Source organism: Schistocerca piceifrons, chromosome 2 (genome assembly GCF_021461385.2).
Source record: "Schistocerca piceifrons isolate TAMUIC-IGC-003096 chromosome 2, iqSchPice1.1, whole genome shotgun sequence".
Lineage (NCBI taxonomy): Eukaryota > Metazoa > Arthropoda > Insecta > Orthoptera > Acrididae > Schistocerca > Schistocerca piceifrons.
The window spans coordinates 575,082,775-575,091,531 of NC_060139.1; the positions used below are offsets into that span (position 1 = coordinate 575,082,775).

General features: G+C 45.4%; 1 pseudogene; it reads left to right on the plus strand.

The window, feature by feature from the left end:
- The first annotated feature begins 4,005 nt into the window (after positions 1–4,005).
- LOC124778299 lies at positions 4,006–4,125 on the plus strand (annotated as a pseudogene).
- The last annotated feature ends 4,632 nt before the right edge of the window (positions 4,126–8,757 follow it).

Here is an 8,757-nt window from a genome sequence, read left to right on the forward strand (position 1 = left end):
CCATCACTATTGTTAACAATTATGTGTGCACCAACTTGTACAACCTGTTTACAAAATTCAAAAACAAAATGTGGCTCAAAATGAAAGAAACTTCTCGTCACGCTGTCTGAGGATAACACCACTAACCCCGTCCCAGAGTCGTTGGATCATTGGTACTGTTAAGCCATCTGCCACATTACCCTAAAAATCCATGTAAATTTGTTAATGTGTAGCCGTATGCCTATTTCACCCAGTAAAAGCATTTGACTTAAATTGGCTACCTTGCACACTAGGTTCTTCCCTGATAGGTATTCAAACTTACAAATGTCTTTTTGTGTGTTATAAAATTCGTGACTAATTAACATCGAGGAAGTACCCATATCATTCATGTACAAATAGGTTCTCTATTAATCTCTGTCTATACAAAAGGAACTGAAGTTGCAGGCGCTTAAAATATTCTATTACATCGTGAGACTGGTCGCAGCACAGCTTCCTTCTCTGGCGCCCTCTATTAGTATTTCTCTGCTTATCAGGACAATTTCTGGCCAAATGAGTTGGGCGATGACACCTGTATCACCTTCCCCCCCCCGCCCCTCTTACATTTGCTAAATGAAAATTGTTTGCCCGTCCATTTGTAAGAATCCTACGCTATTTCCTCTAAATACCTCCTATAATCATCCCTAACTGCCTCGATCTGCGTTGGGACCTATTCCAAATGTACAAAATTCTTTGGTCGGGTACAAACATGATTCTCATCCTGCCCTCACAGCACATACCTTCCAAGATATTATCTTCATTGGAAGCCGAGACAGACATAAATAAAACACCTCTTTTCATTCCAGTAACATAATCATCTACGGGATCGTCAGAATGCTGTACCGCAAAGTATAATTTACTGAATAGCTCAAGGCGCCTTTTAAGGGAGAAATTGCGCAAACGGTAACTTTCTCTCCAGGGCTTTCCGTAATGCCTAATTTGTAAGGCCAGAAACAACTGATAAAATCGAAAATCCTTCAATCCCTGCATCTCTCCCTGATCCTACAAATCTAAAAGGAACTATAGAAAGAACTATAGAAATGTACCGAAATGTTGGATAACAATGACTAGGTTATACCTGCAAACATTTCACTTGCTTCTGCAATCGAGAGATAGGTTTGTGAGATTGTCCTACACCCCTGACCGTAGGCAAATCCTCGAGTATGTTCAGACAGTCCAACACTCGCCACCAAACTCTACCAACCCGAGAACGTGAGAGCTCACTCACTTCTGGAGCTGCCTCAGCCAAAGAGTGGACATTGGAGATACCTCACTCACTTTTGCCGGCTGCATGTCTGGTGGGGTCACCAGGCAGTTGAGCACCTCACGAAGATGCTGCGCCAGTTCAGCTATGCTTCCCACGATATCTGCACTCTGATTTCTAATTCGTACTTCAACTTGTCCTCGTCGAAATCTGCCACTCCGGTCACTTCCCCTGTGGCCATACTGAAACAGAACAGTAAACAGAAGTATTTGTCACCAACACACTAAAGAACTAAAACACAAAGATTCTAAACCATCCTCTTTACCACCCACAGCTCACCATAACCGCAACCAAGCTCTGCAACCAATGTGTTCCGCCAGGGGGAGTGGTAGGACTAGGTTGACGTGTGAGGAGGCTGGTAACCTTAAAATTTTTATTCAACAAATTCTTAAAATTAATTATACAACAAATATTCAGGAGATCTGTGTGGCGCAGTTTAAAATTGCATTATAGAATATAATGTTTTCAGCAGTTCAACGTCGAGGAGAGTCACCACCAAATTACACAATTTAAAAAAGGAGATGAAAATCCACAGTTAAAAAATAATATACCCTGGTATCATAAAATAATTTTAAAACACAAGAGCAAAAAGTTCCTTGACTAACTCTATACGTTTTAGAATCAAGAAAATAGCCCAAAGGCATTCTGCAAACTCTTTTAAATACAGCTAAAGTCAAAGTATGCAATGAATGTAGCGCTGAACACACAAAGTTTCACAATAACAGTAAATAGTCTTACACAGAGCTTATTTTAAAATTGTACACGCCGTATGGTTACTAAAGCAACTTAAATCAACGCAATATCTGACCAGATGCACCAGATACCAAAACACCTCGAGGTTTCACAACTGGCCAACTTAGAATTTAGGTTTAGACCGGTTTCATCGGAACACATTAGAGAAAAGAAACAATCTTGCAACACAGTTAACTGAGAAGGAATCCGGCCAAAATAAGAAGATCATGCAACAAGTATACTGCAGGTATGTTGTCACTACATGTGCGCAACTGTCGAGATAACAAGTACCAAAATGTGGCCGGCCGAAGTGGCCGTGCGGTTAAAGGCGCTGCAGTCTGGAACCGCAAGACCGCTACGGTCGCAGGTTCGAATCCTGCCTCGGGCATGGATGTTTGTGATGTCCTTAGGTTAGTTAGGTTTAACTAGTTCTAAGTTCTAGGGGACTAATGACCTCAGCAGTTGAGTCCCATAGTGCTCAGAGCCAACCAAAATGTGTAGTTTGCTGAATACTACTGTACTACTGCCCTAACTGACCAATGTATCTTGTGCAGAGGCAAGATAATTTCATAAGCAATCTCCGGAACACACAGCAATTGGAGCCTAGTAACAGCAAGAAATGCTGCATTTAGAGGTCTCACTACTGAAGACAGCGTCGTTAACCACCACTTGGCACGAAGAGTTAGAACAGCGCTGTCTGATCAGACACTCGCGCAGGCCAAGTCGCTGTCGCTAATGTTGCCTAGCAAGATCAGGCCGGACAGAAAGCCGTAAAGCAAACTGTGCTCTATGTGCCGTACAACAACCGTTCGGCCAGCCCACTCTTCTTAATGCCAGCCAATTCCACCAAGGTTGTGCAGGCGTACAGTTAAATCCATACGTCCCACTTTACGGGCGGTGTCCCCGGGTTTCTTCTTAACATTTCTCGTTCGAACGACTCCACCACTCTCTCTACAAGTCCTCTAATAGTCTCAGTGGGCGCCTCTAGGTGGGGTCCGTTTTGCGGCGCGCCTGCCGGCAGCGCTCCAAGAAGTCAGGCGCTAAGTTTGAATAGCTGTGGCTCACTGACGTCCTATAACAGCATAGTCCCCCAGTTGGGCCTACTATGGTGATTCAGCTTTCCAGAGATTTTGAATGATGCTTCTTCGGCAGTGATAAGTGCATCATCGAAACTATCGATTTGCAACTTATCTCACATTTCAATACCGGTATTAAGAGGCGCATTATTTGCCTTTCCGAATAAGGTTGTAACTCAGGTTTTGCAGGATCATGTTTTGAGTCTTTAAGGGGAATTCTCCTTATGACTGGCAGTGAGACGTCGCCCGTCACCCGTCACGTAAGGGCTCCGCCTGTAAGCGTCTCTGACGCTCTCCACTATTGCTCCGTTGTTCCTGCGTATCTCATTGGACAAGTTATGCTCAAACAAACTGCTGAACATAGGCGCTACCTCGTAGAATGCTCAACGCATTGGTCGCTGCAACATTACAATGAACAGGGTTCAGTAGTATTCCAGAACACGAAAGCCTTGCTCGCATTTATAGAATATCATATCTTCTGTAGCTGCATCCCAACTGCAAACTGCATCAGTACAGTTGGTCGCAATTTCTACTACAGCCGGTGCTTTTGCAGTCTCCGCACCAGCCATCGGTCCACAGTCGAGCCCAGAAGTTTCAACTTCACCTAGCAGCGTCATCAGCTAGCCGATAGCCAACATGCCACCTCTAATGATGATTCCGAGTCACGAGCCGGTGCCGCCAAGTGACAACATCATATTCGGTGTCTTTGTCCATCGCTCCGGCCGATTCAAACGGTCCTGGATTCGGCGCGAGGCATCTCTAGCTCGCTGGCTGCCTGGAATGTCTGCCTCACGTCAGCATGGGCGCCTCGCCAATCACATCTCTTTCTCTGAGGCAGCACGTGCTGCCGTGGGTCTGCATACGCCACTGGGTAGTAACTCAGTGCCTGGCTGAACACTCACGCCAGTGAGGTGGGGAGTCACCGCCCTTGCCACATTGGTAACACCGGTTCCCGTCCGGTCACCAAAGTTAAGCAACGTTGGGCCTGGCTAGTACGTGGCTGGGTGACCATTTGGGCAAGACCAGGTGCAGTTGATTTTAAGGACACGCAAGTCTCCGAAGTAGCGTCCAATTGAAAGACTTGCACCAGGCCATAGTGCCACACGACATTTATTTATTTATTTAATCAGCTGTGGAGAACAACCTGTATATGGTAATATTGTAAAACAAAGAAAACTAGACGAGTAACTAACAGAAAGAAACTAGACGCATTCTCGTGATTCCGCAGCCCACAGTTTCCGCACAAGCCATTCTGGGGCAGAACCACCCATGCTGGCTTACAATGGCACCCGCCTTGCTGATGCCAGTACACACTGTCTGATCAAAAGTATCCAGACACCTATCAGTGGACATTAATATGAAGTGTGTCCATGTGTGCCTTAATGACGGCATGAATTCTACTTGCAACACTTTCAGTGGGGTGTCTGAAAGTCTGTGGAGGAATGGCAGCCAATTCTTCCCAGTTGGCTGATACCAGAGAAGGTGTTGGACGCTGGGATCTGGAGGAAATTCGACGTTCTAGCTCATCCTAAATCTGTTCCGTTGGATTCAAGTTGGGACTCTGGGCACGCTAGCCCATTTCAGAAATTTTATTGTCCACAGACAATTTCTTCACAGATGCTGTTTTATGGCAGGATGCAGTATCATGTTGACCTAAACAATCATCATCCTCAAACTGCTTCTCTGCTGTACGGGGTACACGATGCTGTAAAATGAGTTTATACACTTCCACAGATGTCGTTTCTTTTTAATGCGCAATACACTACCCACGAAGCCACTCGTACACCGTAACACCACCTCCTCTATACTACAAATGAATTCGCAGTAGCGAATAAGGACTACCATCAGCTGTAGAATGGAATGACGACAATGAAAATTTGTGCCGGACCGGGACTCGACTACGGATTTCCCACTTATCGCGATGGTCACCTTACCATTAGGCTATCCGTCCACAACTCTGGGCCAGGTGCAAACTTACATATGTCGTCAACCGTGCGTCTACGACCAGAACTCGTACATCCGTTATGTGTATTCCCGTATAGGTCAGACACTGTACTTGAAAGTCGATTGCCCGGTATCAGCAGATAAAAACGATATTACAGTGCCTGTGTTATTCCGATTACGATGCAAAGTTCCTTTGGGAATGCATGCATGTATCGCTGCTCGATCATTGTACCTCATTATTTTTAGCCTCCCGCACACAGTCATTCTGCTCGCTGGAATGCTGGTAGAAATAATTCAAATGGCTCTGAGCACTATGGGACTTAACTTCTGAGGTCATAAGTCCCCTAGAACTTAGAACTACTTAAACCTAACTAACCTAAGGACATCACACACATCCAGGATTTTAACCTGCGGCCGTAGCGGTCGCGCGGTTCCGGACTGTAGCGCCTAGAACCGCTCGGCCACTCCGGCCGGCGAATCCTGGTAGAACTTTGGAACTCACACGTGATTCCTTCCACTGATTTCATGCGATTTTTCAGCCACTGACATTTTGTTCGACGGTTCCTGCCTCGTCTTCGTTGAACTGCGGTCCTTCCTTCAAGTTTCCACTCCACAATCACATCACCAGCTGTCAACTTAGGCATGTTTAGGTGGAGTGAAATGTCCCTGATGGGTGTTATTCGGGTGATATCCAATGTCCAGTCCTGAACGATCGATTCTGCTGTTACTGTTTCCCTACTGACAACACAGTACTTCCCGCTTCCTTCCTGGCTGGCCCATCTCGCCTGAAATCTACTGGTCAACTACGCATTACCTAGGAGTGTCGGGATACACTTGGTCAGAAAGTGTTATCATATTATAAGTTCTTGATATGTATCTACTTAAATGTAATATTATTTTTACAAGGAAATAATTTTTCATTTCAAGAATATTTCATATTTAGCTTTAAGACTAAAGAATTTCTGTTTTTACAGTTTTATTTCGACTAAGGTTATCGTCATCGTCGATACTTCTAGGCACGATTTGCAAAACAAAACCGTTTGTTCCTTAACAATGAGATGATGATGATGTCCCACACTTCGCGGAGCGTAGGGGACGATGCGGGAGACTCACACCGCCACACTAAGCAAGGTCCTAGCGGAGGTGGTCTGCCATAGTCTTCCTCCGACCGTAATGGAGATGAATGATGATGAAAACAACACCCAGTCATCTAGAGGCAGGGAAAATCCCTCACCCCGCCGGAAATCGAAACCGGGCCCCCGTGCACGGGAAGCGAGAATGCTACCGCAAGTCCAAGAACTAACAATACCCAACTTTAATTATGGAAATAATTTCCTCATCCAATAGTCTCCTATAAAACCTTTTAATACCTTACTATTTCCTTCACATATAGTTTCAAGATGCATACAAATAAATTGCTTCTTTTGTGTGCGAATAAAAATTCACAACATGATAATTCCTACTTGAAACATAAAATACGTTATTTTAAGTAGATTAAACCAACTGTCCACAGGTCTAAGGCCCTGTAATTGTGATTATGTGTAATGCACAACGTCCGTAATGTGACAATAAAAGTTCGTTCGTACATAGCCATGACTTGAAAACATTGAATTTTCGTTTTCCACTCCTGTGTAATACACACTCATATTGAACAAGCAGTAAAGGAAATAAAAGAAAAATTCGGAGTAGGTATTAAAATCCATGGAGAAGAAATAAAAACTTTGAGGTTCGCCGATGACATTGTAATTCTGTCAGAGACAGCAAAGGACTGGGAAGAGCAGTTGAACGGAATGGACAGAGTCTTGAAAGGAGGATATAAGATGAACATCAACAAAAGCAAAATGAGGATAATGGAATGTAGTCGAATTAAGTCGGGTGATGTTGAGGGAATTAGATTAGGGAATAAGACACTTAAATTAGTAAAGGAGTTTTGCTGTTCGGGGAGCAAAATAACTGATGATGTTCGAAGTAGAGAGGATATAAAATGTAGACGGGCAGTGGCAAGGAAAGCGTTTCTGAAGAAGAGAAATTTGTTAACATCGAGTATAGATTTAACTGTCACGAAGTCGTTTCTGAAAGTATTTGTATGGAGTATAGCCATGTATGGAAGTGAAACATGGACGATAAATAGTTTGGACAAGAAGAGAATAGAAGCTTTCGAATTGTGGTGCTACAGAAGAATGCTGAAGATTAGATGGGTAGATCACGTAACTAATGAGTAGGTATTAGTGTGTGTGTGTGTGTGTGTGTGTGTGTGTGGTTTGAGGTTTTCGGGCGCTAAACAGCGTGGTCATCAGCGCCCAAACGCATAGATACAGGAACACATGCAGTGAAGGGACGAAGACGGACAGCGAACAAGGAGAACGGCTAAAAGACACAGACCTGACGCAGTTACAAATCCTCACATACAGAGGCAAAACAAGAGGAGAAGAAACGCACTAAAAAAGGAAAGGAAACACTAGGAAAAGAGAACAGCAATCGAAGTGAAACAAGTAGGTAATCGTGACTGGCGGACCTCTTACCTAAAGCCTGGGTGAGCCAGTCACCCAGCAGCACATTAAAATCCTCTCCCTAAAATCCGAGGCAACAAATTGGACAGGACACAAAACCGTAAGACCTTAACCACAGTCGTTGCGTCGTCTTGCAAAATAGAGGGCAAATCCGGTGGCAAGAAAACCACCATCCTCTGGTCAGAGAATAAAGGACAGTCAAGTAAAATGTGGCGGACAGTTATCTGGACGCCACAAGCACTGCAGATTGGGGGGTCCTCCCGCCGGAGTAAAAAACCGTGCGTTAAGGGACTGTGCCCGATGCGGAGGCGAGTGAGGAGAACCTCATCCCGCCTGCATGACTGGTAGGACGTACGCCATGGCCGCGTGGTGGCCTTGACCAGACGCAGCTTATTTTCACCTACTGCTAGCCACTCCTCTTCCCATTGACGCATAACACGAAAACGCAAAAGGGAGGTAAAAGCATGGAGGGGGATGGCACATTCAACAACGTGAGGGAGGGAACATGCATCTTTGGCAGCCACATCCGCCAGTTCCTTTCCCCTAATACCCACGTGCCCCAGCACCCAGCAGAAAGAAACCTCCTTCCCCTGCCGTTGCAGGTGGAGTAGGGCATCATGGATGTTCTGGACGACCGTCTCCGCTGGGTACAAGTGTTGCATGGTCTGAAGGGCACTCAGGGAATCAGAACAGATGAGAAACTTAAGACTGGGGACGCATCTCATCTGCTCCAATGCCCGCAAGATCGCAATCAATTCAGCATCAAAGATGGTAAACGCTGCAGGAAGCCGTAATTTGACGACTCGATTAGGGAAAACAACAGCACAACCAACAGAGTCCCCCTGTTTAGAGCCATCCGTAAATACTGGTACATGGTCGGCATGCTGGATTAAAATATCGTAAAATAAGGAGGTAAAAACAAACGCAGGAGTGCAGCTCCTCCGGTACTCTGACAAGTCTAAAAGGATGCTGGGCCTCTGGAGCAACCAGGGAGGCAGGCGGGTAAAACCCTGGAGTTGGGGTGCCACACGCTCCACACCAAGGGACTCAAGCAAATGCTTGGCACGAATCCCAAATGGTCTCGTTGCCCGTGGACGACTGGAAAAGAGACGTTCCATAGGCGGTCGGGTAACAGTAGGGTATGCAGGGGAGGTAGGGCAGGCGAGGAATTGACACACCCGTCGCACCATGAGGAGTTTCAAGACGCGTCCGGACG